This window comes from Phocoena phocoena, chromosome 5 (genome assembly GCF_963924675.1).
Source record: "Phocoena phocoena chromosome 5, mPhoPho1.1, whole genome shotgun sequence".
NCBI lineage: Eukaryota > Metazoa > Chordata > Mammalia > Artiodactyla > Phocoenidae > Phocoena > Phocoena phocoena.
Window position 1 is genome coordinate 116,774,920 of NC_089223.1, and position 20,796 is coordinate 116,795,715.

Here is a 20,796-nt window from a genome sequence, read left to right on the forward strand (position 1 = left end):
GACTGAAAGTGCCTTTATGATCAGTAGTCCTCTAATGGGACTTTTCTCCCTAGGCCTATGATCACTAGCTTTTTTATACATAGTATATACTGGTATACATAGAAGATGTGAAGCAGTGACAGTGTAACAGTACTTCTTACTGAGTTATAACTCAGCTACTTCTCTCATAGTAGAAACTAAGTATGCATTTAGGTTTGAGATACTCAAGAATTCAAAGCACTGTAGCTAGGATTTTGTTTTCTGCTTGAGAACCAACATGGATCATTGAGAAAAATATCAGACTGGGAACAAAAAGACCTACATATCAGTTCCAGCTCTCTCAAAAAATTACTTCTGTATCTTTAAACAACTCACTTAACTGCCCTAACAGTTTTTTGATCTGCAGAATGCTGAGATTGGATTAGTAATCTCTAAAATCCTTTCTATTTCTAATATCATAGGATTGACTAAGGTGATGTGATGGTACTTTGACGAGAACAGAATAATAGACAAAAACACCTACCAACCCTTTAAGAAGCTTTGACTCTCTAACACTTTCAGTAATTAGTTGCCAAGATTAATGACAGTGTCATCTAAAAACAAAAATATCATAACATACTCATTATCAGATAGAATCAAGGATATTGAACTTGCAAAAACTGAGACCCTTTCATTTCTGGTCCTCTTTAATTAAGAATTTGTTTAATTTCTTTTTTAATACTGACAGGGCATTTGCGAAAAGCAGGGCTAGGTTTCTTCCTATCAATGTAGATAAATAATTTCTTATATTTATACAGTTCTTTACAGTTTTAAAGCACTTTTAACTGCATTTTCCATCTAACAGCCATAATGACCTCAATGAAATCAGTAGAACAGGTACTGGCGTTATCCTCATTTCCAAATAACAATATAAAGAGCCCCTGATCGTTACAAAGACAGTAAGCAAAACCCGGACTCCTAACTTCAAGCATGATTTCCATATCTTGTGCTGCTTTCCCAGAAAGGTCCTAGAAAATAAGCACACTATCCTTACAAATAGATCTCTCTGAGTGGTTTATTAAAGACCAAAGTTTATAAACTAGTGAGTATTGGATCCAGTGTCTCACGATCTTCATTCCCAACATGACTTTCAGATTTCAAAAGTAATTTTCACTTCACAACCTAAAGCAACAAGTTCAATTATACTGTTCTGTGTTGGTAGAAGTCAAAAATATATATGTTATGGCTAAACTTTGTTCCACCAAACTTGGAACACAAAGTAACATTTAGGTTTAGTTACATCATCCATCCATGACACAAAGCAACACACCCTTCTCTTTTATAACTTCCTAGTGTCCCAAGCCTTAAAGGGTCACTGAGCGCTCATTAGGTAGGATGCCTCCTGAAGATCTGTAATCCATTCAAAAGTGTTATCAAGGCATTGGGTATGTGTCCCTCTACACCATCAACCACTCCCCCTTCCAGAGCTGAAGGATCGTACCCTTTGTCCCCTCACATTACTTCCATTAGTCTTTAGAAGAACACACTCAATCTTCTTGAACTGTCCACAATGCATGTCCAGTGTAGCATCACCTTCATTCCTAATGGATGTGACCCCTGTACTCAGAACAGAGGTCTCACTTCTTCCAAGAATGAGTCATTGGAGAATATGTTCCTCCTCAGGAGCTTCAGCTGTCAATGTCACTGAGATGTATTTTGATCCAGAATTCACTGAGGCAAGCAATGAATTGAAATGGATCATTTAATCCCACCTCCTGTGAATAATTCCCAACCATGACTTAGATCCTTTAAAAATCATGCTCTTTTGTAATCAACTGTAAAGCAGTAGATAAAATTAGAAATTGCAAATTTAAATTTTCACCCTGTGAGATTGCCTAACAATATAGGGAATTTATTGGCTTATGTAACTGAACTGTGTAGAAATGTGATTAAGTGACTGGATACAGTGACTCCAACTTTATCCCCCAGGACCAATTTCCTACCAAGTCTCCACTCTGTTTCTGCAGTGGAGGCACCAGCCTCAGGCTCTACACAGTGACTGGCGACGGGACACTCTACCTCGATGGTAGTAACGCCCTTTTGGGTTTATAAAATTCACATCCTCATGTCCCAACAAAATTTTCTTTCCATCTCATTGGCTCTGTCTGGGTTATTTACCCATCCCTCAGAGGATCTCTATTGCTAATAATTTGGCCACTCCTGAGTTCGATTCAACCACACTCAAATAATATCGAGTTAGATGAGTGTTTTTCAAACTGTACCTAATCTCATTTGTGGGCCATACACTCACAATACAATGGACTGCAAGCAGTTTTCTAAAAGAATAGACTAATAGAATAGAACAGAAATAAAAATATCAGCGCGCATTACCATTAGTAATATTTTTTGTTGAAACTTGCTTAGTTTTATACAAATGATGTATGTGTTTGGTGGGTAGTGACGTAATTTATTTTCTGTGAACTGCTGTGGAAAAGTTTGAAAGGTACTATTTAGAACAAGAGAAATTTGTACCTTTCCCAGGAAAATCAAGGTGTTGATTGGAAATGGGAACAGATGCTGGATAGCAGCTGAAAACCAAATATATACCACATGGTATTTGTTGATTTATCATCTTTATAGTACACAAACTATTTGCTCTTTTATTTTTTACTAACTGTAGTTACTTTTAAAGTAAGAGCACTAGCTATTTGACAAATGTTTTCTGTGAGTCTGGGAAAGCAGTATTTTTTAAAGGCCGTTTAAATCTTTCATCTCTGCCATTCTGAATAAGAGGTATATTTCCCCACCTAACAAGCTCATTCCACTTGTGCCGTGAAGTAAGCATGACCTTTAGCTCTAAAGCTCTGTGTGCTCAAATTCCAAGTTATTTCTTGATAGTTCCTGTCTTTTTTATTCATGATGTGGTTATTTTAATTTTAATCTACAGACTTCCCTACAATCAGTCTCTGGATGGTGTCTGTGTGCGTAAAGAAGAAATAACGTAACAGCAATCAGGAGGCCCAGACACCAGTCCAGTCCCCGACCAGTCCTATTCTCAGTGGCTCAGTTTCTTGAAATGTTTAACATTTTTAAATGGTGAAGTTCACTCCTAAGAGAACTTCCGTCTTTACAAGACTCATTTGAGTAACAGCAAGTTGAGCAGGGTTTTTCAATTGCTAAGGAAAAAGATATATAGCAACTTTTATTTCTGTATTACCAGATCATAACACAGTAGGAGGAAAGAAGTCTCCTAGTGAATGGACATACAGGAATACAGGAACATCAGATAAAGTGTTATGTTTATTAAATGAGTTAAGAGGTGTTAGATATCAAGCACATTGTCTGGGCCTTGGTAGCTTCTCAATAAGAGGAAAGGAATATCAATAAACACCTGGTAAACAATGTTTAATTTCATCAGTAACAAAAGAAATACAATATAATATGATGATATACTATTTTTCACCAGATTAGTGACAGTGATTGAGGGTGACTGTGCCCAAAACTGTCTTAGGTGTATGATGTAAATATGTAAAGCCATGAATATAAAAATCTCCAGAAGAATATAACAATAGTTACTTGTATTTTGGTAATATAGGTGGCGTGCGTGTGTGTTTAAAAAATCTTTGATATTGCACAGGAAGTTATAAAATAAAAATAAACTATTTTTTAAAGAAAAGAGGCAAAGGTGAGGGGAAAGCAAGTAACAGAGACTTGGAAATAAATTTTTGAAATAACTCAGGGCTATTTCCTTGACAAACTGCCTCAATGGCCCAATTCTGTTCCCAACATGAATTAGCTTTCTGATTCATATACCCATGGCTCAAACCATTACTGAGAACTTAATCTCAGCTTAATCAGAAAATATTTATTAAAGTCTCCTCTGTGCCCATTTTGAGCTATTTGTTGTGACAGATGTAAAGCAAAACAATAAATATCCTTAGAAAATGCATAAATTTATTAGGAAGGCAAGACTTCACAGTAGAGCAGCAAAGGGTAGAAGCCTAGAGATGAGTAGCAAATTTTGAAATACAGATTAAGAAGTGCAGAATTAGAAACAAGAAAAATCAATACGGACTGAATAATCAGAAAGTTTCATACATCAGATAGAATCTACTGTAATCTTCTACAGAGATATTCTTGTGTCTCCTCCACTGACCTCTACATAAACCAAGATATAAACTTACTGTGTATTTCCAAAATCCTCAGAAGCTTATGTAGGGAAAATAAACGAGGACATGGTGTTTGCAAGAACATTACAAAGCCCCTGCCAGTGTAATCATTCCAGGCAGAATTGTCCTCCAACTCTGCAGCCAATGGACTATTCCTTGCCAAAACAACCCTCATGGATCCCTGGACCATCTGCAGTGGTGAATGGAGAAGCCCCCTCTGCTCCACACCCTGTTTGTGTCTGTCACATGTCAGGTTCCCCAGGAAGAAAATGCTGAGGCAGAGTTTTGTGTGTAAGACAGTTATTAGGAAGTTCTCTTAAGCTCAATATCTATGGAAAGGAAGAGGAAAAAATTAGGAATGGGCAAAAGGAGAAGTTGAATGCAATCTCAGTGGAGGCCTCAGCCAACTCTCTGGGAAGTTGTAAAGCTAGAATGATCCTTCAGAGTTGTCCTGAGTTAAGGAGACAACACTTTTATTTCCCATGTAGATTAGTCACTGGACACAGGCCATCCCAGAAATGGAGTGTGACCTTGGGTGAGTTGCTTCTCAGCGGAAGCATATTCTGTAGAGGGATAACAACTGAGGTCTTTCTGCTTATAGCACTTCTAGAAACTGGGGGAGTAAATCCTTCAATCCTAAAGTGGAAATCTGGGTGGCTTATCACAGTGTCCACCACATGGCCTATGTCGGTAATGCTGTATCACCCCAATACCCCTGTAGGCCCCCAGAACAGGGTTGTGCTGTTCCTCTCTATTCATATTCCCCATCTTCTAATTGATTCTGCTACCCAAAGACCTCAGAATATACACTCCACTGAAAAGAGAGGCAGGGATGCGAGAAGCCTTAATATGAAGTCACATTCAGGTCAGAATTCTGTTGTCTCATAGCTCCAGGGGTGCGATCTGTTAGCACACAGTACTTAGAAGAATTCTGTTATCTAGGCATCTCCAGCAACAATGTGGTCTGTGTGTTGTTGGCATTGCTTTTCCTCCATACTTTTCCACTGGATGATGAAGCAATGGTTCCATGTTCCCTTGAGACCGCAGCATAACTGTTCTTTTTAACTATTTTTCTTAGTCCATTTGGCCTACTATAACAAAGTACCATAGATTGGGTGGCTTATAGACACCAGAAATTTATTTCTTCCAGTTTTAGAGGCTGAGAAGTCCAAGATCAGGGTGCCTGCATGGTTGGGTGAGGGCCCTTTTCTTGGTTCATAGCCAATGCCTTTTCATGGTGTTCTCACATGGTGGAAGGGCAAGGGATCTCTGTGGGGTCTCTTTTATAAGAACACTAATTCTATTCATGAGGACTCCACCCTCATCATCAAGCACCTCTCAAAAGCACCACCTCCTAATACCATCACAGCTGGCATTAGGATTTTAACATGAATTTGGGGGGAACACAAACATTCAGACCATAGCACCATCACACCTGAATGCAAGAGAAACCCAGAAAACACAGAATTAAAATACACCTTCCCACCACTCTGAGGCACTACTTCTGCTGCTTTGTTATATTCTTCCAAGATCTGAAAACTAGGAAGGCCCGGGACCCTCTCCAGAGGGCATGTGTTTTTCCTGTGTCCCCCTAGCTCCACCTATCCCTACAGAGAACATTCAGCAACTAAGGCCTGACCTTTCTCTAACAGGGGTCATATTCCCTACCAGCCCCCACCCCAGGTTTCAACATGGGATGGACAGACTTCCCCTCTCTCAATCTGGACCCTATGAGGAAACACTTTCCACACATTTCAGCATAAATGCCTTTACCACAAGGTGAAGGCCAACATGGCAGTTGTTAGCTATTAAGGCCATATAAGGCCAATTTCCTGTCGGTGGGGCTGGAAGATTCAAAAAGAATGCATCTTATTATAAAAAACACAATTGGAAAGACAAGCCTTTTACAGAATTGTGCAGCGTTATTCATTCTGTATTTCAAAATACCAAGTCTGGCATCCTGGGGAACGGATGTTAAAGAGGTTGCCAGTCTGGTTGCCTATGTAAGCCTGTAACAAAGAAGGGAAAGGCTTAAGCTAATATTTTTCTCAGTATAGTGAACTAAGAAAGTGTCTGCTTTAGAATCAGATCAGGGGTAAAAGCCCAGCTTTTCAGTTAATAAGCTGTGTGATGTATTGAGAGTACTTTGCCTCTCAACCTTGGTTTCAGGTTGGAAAATGGGAGAAAATATCATTACCCAATAGGACTTTTGTAAAGATTTAATGAATAACTAGATAAATCTCACCCCAATATAGTATCTGGCAGATGGTAGGCACTCAGAAAACAGGAGCTGTGATTATCACTTCATATGGAATTTGATGGGGCCTGTTCTCTCCAAGGAGCAAGCTATACCTTTGTAAACAAGAACGTTTCGATTTCTTCTATGCTGCATCTATTTTTCTTGGTTATTTCTCACTATTGAGTAAGGCATTTGAAAAGCTCAGGATTTCTCAGTTGCATTAAGAAAAAAATTTAAGTCAAAACCCGAGTCCATGCAAGTGGTCAGGGAGGCAAGTGCCCACTAAGGGTGGCAATGTGCCCTGGGGTTGGTCACCACGGTGCTTGCACTAGCTGGGAGAGCATGGAGATTTCAAAGAAAAAGTTGGGGCCTTGGACTCTTAATTCCTCTTCCCAGAAGATTACCACAGTTTGGAGGTTCCGGGTATTATTATATTAAGGATGCTGCTGCTTCCTGCAATACCTGTATTGTACAAGTAAAATGCACATGAGGCTTTTCTGAGAGAACACAGAGCTAACATGATTAAAAGAGGGTGGTGCTCAAAGGTCTACAGGGGCTTGGTGAGTAACATGCATAAGTGAAGCAAGCCCAGTGGAAGAATGATCAAGAGGCAGTAAGAAGTGTCCAGGGCAGCGATGCTCAGGGCATGAAAGCACACGCCCTGTCCTAAAGGCGCCACACTGACAGCCTGGGAACGTGGACCAGCCATTGCCACAGCTTCCAGTTTTTTTCAAGAGAAAACAGATATCAGGACTTTTATGTAAAATTTTCAGTTTTGGCCATTAAACTCAGTTTCATTCAATTTGTGCAAGCCCTAAACCTACGTAGAGAGAGAAGTAAGGATGAGATCATAAAAGTCAGAATATCAACACTCTCATAACTTCAGTTATTACTTCTCTTTATTAACACTTCTCAGTGTTTTATGCGAGGAGAGTATTTCCTCACCAAAGAAAACTGGTTTTGTAAACAACGGAGCAGGAGTGGGCCCTGGTCCAAGACATGCCAGTGTGGAACATTTGAGACTCAGTGAATGAACGTAAGAAATTCTATCAGGCTTCACAGTTAATCGTCCGTATTTACACTAAACTATATATTTAGCTACCAAAATGATCATGTGAAACAAAGTTTTATATACTGATGCTTTTCCCTACATGTCCACAAAAGGCAGTCGTCTTTTATTTCCCCACTGCCAAATCTTCACTGTAACTCATCCGTTCTTGTAATCATTGTCACTTTTCCACAGTCAATGCCATGGCTGCATGCACTCCATCTCTTTTAATTCTAAACCAGAACACAAGATCTAGGAATATGAAGTTTGTTAAATCCCTTGACCCAGCTAAGTACACAATGCAGTAGTTTACAGCAGATGAGGGACGTCTGAACCTGAGGACCAACCTCTCCCACTGAGGAGGTAGAAGTGCTGAGACTCATGAATCAGCCTCAGGTGGTAAGATTCCAGCCGGGAGGGAGTTCAATATCCAGAAGAGGATAACAGACTTAGGTGAAGGTCCAAAGAAGGTGTCAAGGCACTTTGCACATGCTACCTCTTAGAGCTGCCGCCATGTAAACGCCAGGCTGATGCCACTCAGGACCAGCTCAGAGTTGCACGATTCAATATTACTATTGACAATGAGCTCCTGTCTTTTATGAAGATTTTTTCAGACAAAGTTCTAAAAATAGCAGAAAATGTTTGGTCTCTGAAAACCAGAGAGAAAGGGCTGTGTGACAGGGATTTCTATATTTACAGAATGGTTACTCTGCTTTCGTACCTGAGTGGTAATTTCACACACAATAATGACACTGGTGAAAAGCCATCTTCCAGGAGAAATATGCTGCTAAGAACGTTTTCTGGAAGCACACCAGTCCTGGCACCTTGTCTAAGGCAAACGTTGGATCCAATACAAGTGGTTCTAGAGTCTTCATCTGTCTTGCTGGTTAGCTGGATGGAAATAACGTAGTCTCTAGGCTAGTGAAAGGTAGCCCCATGGAAGTGGTCAAAGCCATGGACAGTCAGCCATGCTAACCCCAGCCCTTCTGAACTTGGGGTATCTGCCTTCATATACTACTACTTTGTGCTCTTACTTGTTACCTCTCTTACATTTTCTTCATCCCCTCTGTAAGTTTAACTGAATATTGGAATAAAGTTATGGCCACAAAATAGAAACTAATCTCAAAAATAAATCATTATGAGGCAGAGTGCAGGCACAGGGACAGGGCGGCGGGGGCATAGGGGTGAGTCTAAAAAAGGCCATATACAGAGATCAGGAATGCAGGGCATCGCAGAGCTCCAAGTGGACACAGTAGAGCTCAGTAGTTAATACAGGGTATTATGGAAGTACAAGCAAGGAAACTAAAGGACAAGACAAATTATTAAGATATCATTAAGATTATTAAGACAGTAATCACTTACTAAAGCCAGCGTCCTCAAGGAACCTGAATCTTAGAATCAAGACAAAAGTCATCCTACCCCCTCTAGGCCAGTGCAAGCCTGGCAGAAAGGACCCCAGAGTCCTGGACTATGTATATGATTTATTTCAGGATTTCTCTAAAGGGGTAAACTCTGTCAGATTAATGCTTTGGGGGAATGTGAAACATGTAATCTTGGCTTTTCTAACTTTTAAAGAGAAGACAAATTTCATGTAAAATTACCAAATATTCAGTGTTGGCCACCAATTCAAAACTTAGGGACTGCTCATCCTAGAGCTAGAGGTAAAGGATTCCACTGTATAGACTGCACATGTCGGAGCAGAAATTAAGGGAGGTTGTTACATGCAAAAAATCAGTAAAATGTACAGAAGTAAATCCACCTTCCTAATTTCATGGAGAAATGGCTCTTTACATTAGAATTAGGAGAAAAAAATACTTATTTCTTTTTGTGGCCAACCCAATATAATTTGGCATGAAACTCTAAGATATTTCCTTTCCTTATGTTTATTAAAGATATTTTTAAGAATAGTCATTTTGGATAAGTACGGTTAATAAACACAATTAGGTATTTAATAAGGATACTACTGCCTTTTAATTTTCTCAGATTTAAACAAGAAATATCTTTGTCAAGTCAAAGATAATGCCAGATCTGAAATCTGACAGTCTACCCATAGAACATGACTTACAGATTTTCTGGAAGATATTCAAATCCACTCTGGGCAAAGAATGTTCTGGAACTGAAGAAAAGTTTCATTGATATCAGGAGTTCTCACTTTGTGTTTTAAGTCTGCCACTTTTTTTAGTAAAACAAGAGCAACTGAACATGCTTCTTTGTCCTAGACATGGAAGACCAATTGAGTTTTCTTTGAAAATGACTTAAGTATTTTGAGGTTAAATTTTTTCCTAAGTTTTGTATTATTCTCAATTCCAATATGATATAAAAGTTACACACCAAGGAAAAAAAATCCAGTAGAGCAGAGCAACCCCATAAGAACACCTATGGAGCCCCAGAGGATCTGTTCATATATCAGATTGTAATTCATTTCCCACTTACCCAGAACTTACTGCTATACACTCCTAATAAAACAAACTAGATTGTGAAATTCAGAAACTGCTAAGGTTGGCTAGCAACGCTTTTCTACACAAAAGGAAGCAATTCTGGTGCACCTGAGATGCCGAGGGACTTAGAAAACAAAACCCACTTTTTTCACTTGTCGCTTATCTTGGGATGTGTTGGTCAAAATCATAAAGAATGTTTACCAGCTGAAAGCTCTGCTAAAACACTCAAATAATTTGTTTGCATTGGAAAAAATACCAGACGCTATCACATTTTTAAAAATATATTTAAACTATATCAAAGGAGAAATAGGAAGGGATGTGAATACTAGGAACAAAAGGTAAAAGCAATAAATCAAATTAAATCCATATCTAATTAAATCCATGTCTAATCCATATCTAATGGTGGTGAGAATTCTGGTGCCTACCAGGATATATAAAACATAGTCCCTTCCTATGGGGATAGGGAGCTAAAGGAGCTAAAATCTAATATACTAGGGAAACAATAAAAGACATGAAATGATAAATAGTTTCACGTGCATATAGTGCAAATACTCCGAGAGGAAAAAATGAGATGAAGCAACACAGTATTAATTACCAAAATAAAGTCACAATCACTACAAAGAAGAAAGGATTGACTTCAGCCTGAGTATTCCCTGAGAAAGAGAACTTGAGCTCAGTCTTGGAGGATGGGTGGAATAAGTGTGGTTGTAGTGACATATTATGTTTTACACACTTGAACGTGCAAAACCTGTGAAATTACTTTATTCAAATCAAATATGACCCAAGCCTGTGTGGTTCCTTGAAGGCAGGTGATTGCTGTTTCTGTGCCAAGTTTGGACAGGAGAATCTTGGTTTATGCCAGAGCCCTGGTAGCCAAGTTTCCTCCTACTTGGTAAAGTAGGAGCTCCTTCATTCCTTTGCACACTGTGCCACCCAGGCTAGCATTGCCAGGCAGGAAGTAAGCATAGGTCTCCCCTATGCTTTACCTGCCGATCTCCTAACATTCCCAGTGTATTACTCTCTCTAGTAGGATGAATAGTGTTCCCCCCCAATCCATATCTACCTGGAACCTCGGAATAAGACCTTATTTGGAAATAGGGTCTCTGCAGATGTAATTTAAGGATCTTGAGATGAAATCATCCTGGGTTTAGGGTGGGCCCAAAATCCAATGTAAGTGTCCTTAGAAGAAGAAGAAAGGACACAGAGACACACAGAATACCTCATGAAGATGGAAGCAAATAATGGAGTTCTGTGTCTCCAAGCCAAAGAACACCAAGGATTGCCAGCAAACTAGGAGAGAGGCCTGGAATGGCTTCTTCTTCGGAGCCTCCAGAAGGAACCAACCCTGCTAACATGTTGATTTTGGACTTTTGGTATCCAGAACTGCCAGAGAATAAATTTCTGTTGTTTCAAGCTACCAAGTTTGTGTTAATTTGTTGCAGTAGCCCTAGGGAACTAATACACTCTCCTTTTCTCCTTTTCCCCACCAACACAGTCCTCTTCCTGCTTTCCCTCAATCCCAAACACAAATCTCTCAAGGACTTTGACCTTCTGAATAAAATCCGGAAAACAGTTTGTCTATCAACAGCTTCTATTTTCTGACTGGAAGAACCCTCTTTTTCCCCCTAATTCAAGGATCTACAAGTGCCTGAGAACCTGTTTGGACAAAGGAGGGAAAAAGATATAACAAAATGCAAATAATATTTCCACAAATTATACATGTGGAAAGTATATGGACAAAAGTGAAGGTTGGGAAGTAAATATGCAAAGTACTGACTAGATAAACCATTATCAAGAGACAATGAATGTACCATTCTAGAGATAAAAGTGCATTAAAGTAAGGAAATGGTCTAACATGAATTAAAAAGAATTTTGGGCAATATTTAAAGAACACTGAATGCAAGGCTAAAAGGCTTAGCTGGAGATTTCCATATATCCGTTCATGGCATCCTTTTTATCTCAGTAATTTTTTTGTGACACCTCTAGACCAAAAGAAATACCTAGTATCTCCATTTATTAAGTAATTAAGTTCAAACAACTTAATAAATATTTATGTCCTAACAAGTTAGTAACCATTTGAAAAATAAATATAACACATTTAAAGAAAAAAATACATTTTCTTTCATTCTTAACCGTAATTATTTACTAATGGGATGTATATGCTTGTTGGGCACTGCACAACTTCTCAAGAGTCAAAATCAGACTGGATGTTACTACCATCCTCATTTCATGTCCCACATTGTTTTCCAAGAGGTATTTGATTTTTTCATAGCAATTGTTGAAAAGTCACCTTTGAAAAGATAAGATGCCACCAAAAGGAACTGTAGCACAATCAAATATTAAAACTGCAAACTACCCTGAGATAGTAGTTTCCATAGTTTCTGGCAAATGTCCACTATCCTTCCTTCAATTTTTACAGAAATTCTGTGGCATCCCTATGAAATCACTGCAGTACCCTGGGTGTTCATAGTCTGGAAACCATTGGCTTACACATTAATCTCTAATGACAAATACTCAAAGTTTTTGAGCAGAGGAATAACCTAATCAAAGCAATGTTTTAGGAAGACTTATAGAAAATTGGAAGGCAGACTAGGCTGAAGACAAAGAAGACTAAAGAAGGGAGACTCAGGTATTTGGTTCTGCTAAAATATTTTTTACCATAACCATTATTTAATATGTATGAAAATTTCTTATATGTGGAGGGCCTTTGAGTTGATTGGCAAAAGTAGGGGTGCTATGTTAATGAGAGGAAAAATTATAAAGCAAGCACTGTTTTGGGCTAGAGAATGTGACATTAGATATGAGATGTTAAAACGTAAATACTATGGCAAATCATTCATTATTCTGAAACTGCAAGAAGATCCAGAGCTCAACATTCTGAAGCCCTCCTTCTTGGAGCAGACATTTGACAGATGATATAGGCAACACAAAAACTCCACTTAAAATGGGGTCTCAAAAACCAATGTCATTTGGGAGTGTGGAAAGACAACCAGGTTTCCACTTTTCCTTGTGATTCCCTCTTTTCAAAGGAATCATTTGCTCTATTATTGGCAGAATGCTTCACATTCAGGGTTTGTACATGTATATTTGTGAGGGAAGTAGGGATGGTTGCTGTTTGACTTTCAGGGAAAATTTGAGCTTTAGAAGATTTGTGCAAAAGTAGTTTTAGAAGTATAGCACTAAAATTAAGTGATCTATACAAATAAAATATGCTCTATATTCTGTAGTTATAAATACTTTTTAATAAAGAATTCTTCCTTCGCAGACCAAAAAAAAAAAATCAGTTTCACTAGAAAAACCAAACCAAGGTTCAGGAGACCTCGTTCTAGAGGCAGTTCTGCAACTAATTTGTTGTGATCTTAGACAAGTCATTTCTCTTCTTTGAGTGTCATGCTCTAGTTCTAAAATAGAATAAAATAATAAAATAAAATGAAATGATTTGTAATAGAACTAGAGATCACAAACGGCTGCTCTGGTCTGGGTATGACATGCAAATAAATGTATTTTGCTTGGCCCACTGTGTTTTCATACGAACTAATTTCACTGCTAAAAAGAGTTTTCACATAAAACTCTAGGTAATCTGTCTGGCTTCTTTTGAACACTTTTCTCCCAAGGCAATGAGCAAGACCTCGCTCACTGCTGCCCTCTTTCGATGGGTCACACACTGTAAATGAAACCCAAACAGCTTTGTTTATTAGTGCCAGGAGTCTGGCCCTTGTAGGATTTGAGTTTACAACCCCTGATCTACATGATTGCTGAGCTTCCAAAATGTCTAAGTACCTCAGATATACACTGAGAAAAGAATAGAATGTGATTAGATATGTATTGCATGTATGTATTCATTTAATTCTATAAATAATTTATTTTTTTATTTTCATTGTATATCTTTTTCTTTATCAAATACATAACATTGCTCTACAAATTTATTTATCACGCTAAGATTTAACTACCTTTGTGATTATATATATTTGATTTTGTTGTAAACAAATACAAATGTGTTTGAGAAAATAATGAATTATATATATATAAGGAGATGAAATATATAGAGCATATTTTATCAGCTAAGCAAACTTCAGTGATATGCCAGATCACACATATCTTCACAGCCGATTCACTGAACCATCCAACACTGCATATGTTTTAGGTAGTGTTATGAATCCATAGTGTTTAAATATAAAGCACATGGGACTTAAGCTATGAACTATGGGAAGGAATTATTTTTCATGAATATTTCAATAAGTTATCAATAAGCCATTAGCTAATTATCCACTAAAATGCAACACACACATTTAAAATATCAACATACATTTTAAAAGACAAAAATCTATAATTTACATATCTAAAACCAGTTTTTTAGCTTTTCTTTCCAGAATATGTACATATGGACTTACATGTTTATAGTTGTGAGTAAACAAAATTTTGCTTCTCACTTTTTGCCATTTAGTCTAACATCCCAAACACTTTGCCATGTTGAACAATTTTCATAATTTTCACTTAGTGACACTAGAATATGACATCCACTGCCTATACCTTGCTTTACTTAATTATTCCCATGCTTTTAGTATTAAATTTATTCTCAATTTTTTCATTATAATCATTATTGTAATGAGCTTCTTAATACTCATAGCTTTTTTTTTTCTTCTTCTGAGTTTCCTCAGGGTAAATTCTCAATAGTAGAATTACAGAGTTGAAGAGTATAAACTTTTCTATGGCTTATGATATATACGGCCAAAGTGGTTTCTGAGAGGTATATGAATTCACATTTAATGTGCCAGCTTTGTGAGGAACTTGCCAGCATTAACCTGTTATCATTTTTAATGTCTATGCCAATTTAAAAGATGTTAAAATTGCCTCATTACTGTTTAAATTTGCATTCTCTTGAATATTAGTAATGCCGAAACTTTTAACATGGGACTCGGTATACTGGATCAAAAAGTTAGATAATCAATTTTTCTTTTCCTGAATAAAAAGTAGAGTGAGATACCCTCAAAATGAGTATTAACACCCCAGGAAAGCTATAAAACAAAAAAGAGGTAAGAAAGAACTTTCCTCACTTTATCCCAACATGCACTGCCATAAACACGATAATGTGTCAGAAACCACCCTTCCATGTGGAATTATTTTCCTAAAGGTGATACCTATAAAATATTCAACTGTCTAATATTCTAATATACTCTAATACTCTAAATATACCCACCTTTCAAATAATTCTTTGTTCATTACATTTTCATTTAGTTCTGAAATAGTTCTATATACTTGAATCTTCAAAATAAGATGTATTTAAAGTTCCTTCTTATGGCTGCCTTGAATAAATAGTGTTTTCCATTTGTTTGGTTCACAATAACTGGGAAACAACTGAGGAATTTTATGTAGCTTCAACCTTACAATTGCAACCAAACACAAAATATTCTTAAGGGGGTTACCAAAGACAAGATGTTCTCATTTGCCACCAGCAGGACACATACTTTCTGCTTTTTCTTCAGGTGTTATTGCAGTTGGATGGTTCTTTATTTACCATTGCAACCATGTAGAATTGATTCCAACCAAACCTATTTGTCTAATTTTGACTTAGCAGTAATTTATGAGAAGAATGTGTTTCCCATCAAAAGGATCATCACAAGAAAGGCTATTTATAGATGTCCCCAATTATTTTTCTGTGTAGTTTGCTTTAACCAACATAATAGATAATAATAATAATTAATGAATGATAAATACAACATGCTTAAAGACAACTGTCATGAAATTGAGTTCCAGATTTGAAAAAAACTATCCAAACATTAATATTAGTTATCTAAATTTATTTCCTATTATTTTTCTTTAAAATAGTCCTTTAAAGTGGACTGACACTAAAAAAGAAACAAATATATTCCAATTGGAAAAGAAAGATCAAAATTATAATTTTTTATATTATGTGATTGCCTAGGAAACCTAAGAGAACCAACCATAAAACTCTTAGGTTTAATAAGAGAATGCAACAAAGTAGCCAAATAAAACTACACGGAAAAATAATTTTGGGACATCTACAAATAGTCTTTAACGTGACTAATCCTTTGGTGGGAAATACACTCTTCTGATAAATTACCACTAGTCAAAAGTAGACAAATAGGTTTGGTTGGAATCAAGGGACTATTCTACATAGCTGCAATGAACCAAATAAATAGATTAAAAACAATCTAAATGCAATAGCACATGATGAAAAAGCAGAAGTAATCTAAATATTTAGACTATAATAATCAGTAATAACATTTTAAAAGACCACCCCCATTCACAATAGCAAAAAAATATGTGAAATGTGAAAATATAAGCTTAATCTGAAGGACCTACAAATAAAATTTTAAAAGCATTCTGAGACAGATTTTTTTTAAAGACTGAAATAAAAGAAGGCATATTCCTGAATGAAAGACAAACCTCTAGATATGTTAATTGTAGCCAAATATACAGGTTCAAGAAAATATAATCAATAATAATTAGTAAACATTAATATAAATTAAAATAAATATTTTAAAATATTTTAGCGCCAAAAAAACAATTCTTCAGTAAAAAACGTATTTGAAATGGAAATTTTTAACTTAATGTTATTTATTCAGTGTAGAACATACTCCTAATTACATCAGGAAGGAAATCTCTTACATGTCCTGAACAGTTAAGGACTGATAATTTTCCAGAATACATGAATGTAGTAGAAGGATTTTTCTAAGCAACTGGAGACAAAGCTTTTATTGTTATTTTGTGTTTGGGGATTAACTAATCTATAATTTCCTCTGATTTCTGTGCCATTTAGATTTTCCTTCCAAATCAAAATACTTGAATTGTTCTATCACTTATTTATGTAAAATTCAACAAGTTGGTTAATTCCTCCCATCTTTGGTGGCTTCATTATTAAAATGGGATAAGATTTGGATAACAAGTTTACCGGTTGGATCTCCACCTTTCTGCTGTACACGAAACAAGAACTGCTGTAAAAAGAAAATCCAGTTCACTGATCTGCAAACGTTTTAGAGGTCTTCTGTTGTTCACATCAGACCATGTTTTGACCTTTCAATTATAGAAGAAGATTAAAAGATTTTTTAAGTACTTTTAAATTAAATCTTTGTATCCTAAATAGATTGACAATTATACTGCCACATATCTGTAATACATTTTTAGCTGAAGGTTTCCCTTTAACACAAATATGAATAATCATGAACTTCTCTAGAAATAGAAGGTATACTACTTAAGTTTTGGAACAATAAGCCTTTCAGTATCCAAATTACTTAATTGTCTTTCCCATTTGACCTTTCAGCACATTGGCAGAATCAAAGAAGAAGAATCAAAGAACCTTCACAATCCTAAACTTAAAAGCATCAGGAACAGATTTTATGCAAAACATTTCCCTGAGGCTTAAGGGTGAGATCACATAGTCCTTCTTTGGCTTCTCAAAAACTCTTAATTCTTTGCTTTAACACTTTTCTGATAAAACAGCAGTCAGACTATGAACAGTAATACTCTATAGAGTGATAGATTGAAGTGAGCTTGTCCATTAAACTACAAGATAATGTGCATTTATAAAGTTAATGATAAATGCTCCTTCTCTACATTAATGCATTACTTTATTCACCATAATTATTGATCCCTAAAAGCCATTCTTTGCACTAAAGTGCTTTAACCAAAGTGCCTTAATAGAAAGTTCATTAGTGACCTCGTAAAATGACACACATAAAAGGAAAACGTGAGCCATGGCCGCTGAGCCTGCGTGTCCGGAGCCTGTGCTCCGCAACGGGAGAGGCCACAACAGTGAGAGGCACGCATACCGCAAAAAAAAAAAAAAAAAAAAGTCATGTACCAAAATGTTCATTGCAGCTCTATTTACAATAGCCAGGACATGGAAGCAACCTAAATGTCCATCATCAGATGAATGGATAAACAAGTGGCACATATATACAATGGACTATTACTCAGCCATAAAAAGAAATGAAATTGACTTATTTGTAGTGAGGTGGATGGACCTAGAGTCTGTCATACAGAGTGAAGTAAGTCAGAAAGAGAAAGACAAATACTGTATGCTAACACATATATATGGAATCTAAGAAAAAAAAAATGTCATGAAGAACCTAGGGGTAAGAAGGGAATAAAGACACAGAGCTACTAGAGAATGGACTTGAGGATATGGGGAGGGGGAAGGGTAAGCTGTGACAAAGTGAGAGAGTGGCATGGACATATATACACTACCAAAAGTAAAATAGATAGCTAGTGGGAAGCAGCCGCATAGCACAGGGAGATCAGCTCGGTACTTTGTGACCGCCTGGAGGGGTGCGATAGGGAGGGTGGGAGGGAGGGAGACACAAGAGGAAAGAGATATGGGAACATATGTATATGTATAACTGATTCACTTTGTTATAAAGCAGAAACTAACACAACATTGTAAAGCAATTATACTCCAATAAAGATGTTAAAAAAAATTCTAGCTGTTCTATATTTATCATAAGTAATATCTTTTATTAGGTAATATAACAGTAGAGACAAATTCAATCATATTGGTGGGTAAAAACCTTAGAGTCTTATCCTGTAGATAACATATACAATCAACAGATTATAAATTAATTATTTTCTAATAATTAATAATTTATTAGAAACTGTAACTTAACTGTTTATCCCCATGTTCCTTCTTGCTGTTCTTTTACTATACTTATGTCTTTTGACTAGGGCATTCCTTGGAGATCTGCTTTAAATCTATTATCAGAAGGATTAGAAGGAAATACATTGCAGAAGACACATGTTGAATAATGTCACGTGTCTAACAGACAGAGGTCAAATAGATGAGCTCTTTAAAAAGGGCATTTGGAAAAAGTACCTCAACTCTGCTGATTTTTGCTATGTTTACATTCTTACAAATATTTCATAATTGTTTATCCACTTTCAAAAAAGAATGCTTCTGACATCTGATAGTATAAAAGCTCTAGAGCTCTAATTTGTTTTTTAACTGATTGTTATAAGCCAATAGTTAAGCCGTGATAAACATACCCTGAAATGTTCTTAAGTATATCTAGTATTCCAATTTAAGTCCTTTATTATTTTATCTATGCATTTTAGGAGATGAGAAAAACCATTCTGTCCTAAATCGAAAGCCAATAACTAAAGCTAAAAATCTCAAATCTAACCCAAGCATTCCAGGTTGTGAAAGTACCATAATGAGAGAGGAAAAAGAAGATTCATGTTCAGCCAGTGCTTTTTACAAATGACTAATATGCATATATCACATTATTCCCAAGACAAAAGTAATTATATTCTTTCTTCCTACTGCTGCATGAAGGCCTCAGGCTGAATGTTCTCTTTTTATTTTTCTCCCATTAATATTATCTTTGATGAAAAACTGTAATCTGATCTCTCCAGTGTAAAACTTTTGGCAAATGAGGTATGAAGATATTTGGGGCATGGGGAGCAATCACAGTGTGATTGGTCATAGGACTCAAATATTATCTCAAACAACCACATAAAGCATACTCGATTTCACATCTATATCTTCCTTTCTTCATCTGCATTAAAAAAAAAAAAAAAAGTTCCTTCATACTATAGTTTCCTTATTTTTACAAAGGAATTATGTGTTTTTCCCCTGCAATTCAGTCAGGATACCACGGGAGGAGGAAAAAGAAAACATGTTAATAAGAAGTAGTAATATACATATTTTTAAATCAAGCTACAATGCTACTCAGAGGAATTTTATAAGAATCTGCTGCCCTTATGAAGCTTGTGGTACTTATAGAGGAGTGAAGATTCATCATCATCTCTGATTTTAGTACCTCCCTCAATAATTTCATTTTATTATTCTCTTCATCCCTCTTCAAAGCTCTTCAATAATTCCAGTTTTATTTTCAGTGCTTTTCTTCAGTACCAAAATCTTGTTGAAATAAAATCTGACCGTGGAATCATTATAGGATTTGGTGGCAGTGCGATCGTTAAGATTGTGTGAATATCTCCTTCATCTCTGTTATATTTCTTCTCCTAAGGGCATAACATAACACCACTACTATACTTTTTTATGGGAAGAAATTTCTTCTTTTATGTTCTAAAAATCAGGAGCAAGGGAAATGACACAGCACTAACTTCTTCTGAAACTTTAGTTCGAAAATAGCAGATAAGTAAATAAAAGACGACTACAGTGTTGTTAGGGTTAATCATTAACTATACTTAAAGACTGTAACTTTTTTCATTTATAGAAGAGATAATAATTTAAACAAAATAACTACTGTGCCCCACAATAAAGTACTTAAAGACTAATGGAATCAACAGAGCTAGGAAATAAAAGAAACTTAGGGAAAATTTAGGAAACAGAAATAGGAATAGAGGATCTTGAACTTTCGAGTGCATAAGAATCACTTAAGGCAATTGATAAAAATACAGCTTCCCATATGTCTCCATCAAAGATTCGAATTTAATGCGTTTGGTCAGAATTTGGGGTATCTGCATTTTAGCAAATATTTCCAATGATTCTGATTCAGAGAGTCTGTTTGAGAAATCCTTAATGGGCAGAACTCAGGGCCCTTAATTCCAAGTTCAATATTATTTCTGCCATACCACAAGGTCCTTGATTTTTAGGGAATTTTTAAGGTCCATTTTTAAACAAGGTGTCATAATTTGGAAATATAATTACAAAGTGTCCATTGAGTTTCGACCATGATTTACAGAAATTAATCATTAGAAACGTCATCCTTTCCTCCTGGGAGTACTCATCTCTACCTATTTAGCTCCACAATGCTCACTTTGACTATTTCCATATTACTGTGGTCTGGCTACAGAGAAAGACAACTAAGATCTGATATGTAGTTTCTAGTCACAGATACAGCTGGGGACTAAAAACATGACCCTTGGGTTGGAACACAATCCCTGTGCAGTGGCGAGATTTACAAGGACACCACCACCTTGAACAAGAACTACCCTGGGATCACATGAGTCACAGCACTTGATTTA